Raw genomic sequence first — 1216 nt, 5'->3', positions numbered from 1 at the left:
ACGCGTCGCGGCGACGCGGGGGAGGAGAGCGCGGAGGGGCGGCGGCGGGCGCGGCGGGGCCGGCGGTCGCCCCCGACCGCCGACCTCCCGCGCGCGTCCCACCGCCTCCCGACACCCGCCCCTCCGCCGCGAGCCGCCACGGCCCGTCGGGCGGCGGACCGCGGCGCCCGCCCGCCCGCCCGGGGCTCGGGGCACGCAGCGCGGCGCGGCCGCGACCCGGGGGAGGGCGCGCGGCGGCGGACGACGCCGCGGCGTCCCGCGGGTCACCGCCGGGGCACGCGTCCCCGGGGCGCGGCCCCGCGCACGCGACTCGGCCTCGGCGCGAGCCACCCCGACGGGGCGAGGCCGGGGAGGGGTCACGGTCCGGGACCCGGGCGCGCCGGGGACCGGCGAGGGGCCGGCCGGACGCACCGGGACGGACCGCCGACGGGGGCGAGCGGCGACCGGACAGGCGGCCCGGACGCGGCCCCCCGAACACGGCGGCCCCGACCGCGCGCCGCGGGACCCGTCTCGTCCCCGCCCCGGCCACCCCGAGGCCGCGTGCGGCGCGAGGGAGCCCCCGAAGGCACCGTGGCGGCCACGGGCACCTCGGCGCGAGCTCTCGCGTCTGCCTCTCCCTCGACTCGCGGGCGCGGCCCCCACCCCCGGGACCCCGCGGCGCCGCCGCCACCGACCCCCACGCGCCTCCGACGACCGGGCGCCGGGCGCGTGGGAGGAGGGGCGGGCGCGCGGGGCGGAGGAGGGGCACCCGCGTCTGCACTTAGGGGGACGGAGGGCCCGGGGCGGGCCCTGCGAGAGACCCCCAGCCGCGCACCCCGGGGCAGGCGACACCCACCCCGGGGGCGATTGATCGTCAAGCGACGCTCAGACAGGCGTAGCCCCGGGAGGAACCCGGGGCCGCAAGTGCGTTCGAAGTGTCGATGATCAATGTGTCCTGCAATTCACATTAATTCTCGCAGCTAGCTGCGTTCTTCATCGACGCACGAGCCGAGTGATCCACCGCTAAGAGTCGTACGAGTTTGAACGGCGGGGTCCCCCCGCAGGGCGGGGGGGAGAGCCCGCCCCTGGCACGGCACATCCCCGGAGGGTGCCTCCGGCCGGCCAGGAAGACACAACGAGACCAGACTCCGTGAGGTCGGAAGGTTGGACGACGGGGCGTCCGGCACGGGCCCCGCGGGGCCGTGCTCGGACACCCCACAGGCGCCCGGGGGCTCCC

At 80.0% G+C, this 1216-nt stretch overlaps 1 non-coding gene across 1 annotated transcript; it reads right to left on the bottom strand.

The window, feature by feature from the left end:
* Nucleotides 1-858: 858 nt before the first annotated feature.
* Nucleotides 859-1011, bottom strand: LOC138922680 (5.8S ribosomal RNA). Its single transcript, XR_011435802.1, has one exon. It is a non-coding gene; the product is annotated as a 5.8S ribosomal RNA (ribosomal RNA).
* Nucleotides 1012-1216: the final 205 nt, after the last annotated feature.

The sequence above is a fragment of the Equus caballus genome, unplaced genomic scaffold (assembly GCF_041296265.1).
Source record: "Equus caballus isolate H_3958 breed thoroughbred unplaced genomic scaffold, TB-T2T unassigned-0002207, whole genome shotgun sequence".
Lineage (NCBI taxonomy): Eukaryota > Metazoa > Chordata > Mammalia > Perissodactyla > Equidae > Equus > Equus caballus.
The sequence above is the reverse complement of the archived record's forward strand: the minus strand, read 5'-3'. Positions and strand labels throughout refer to the sequence as shown.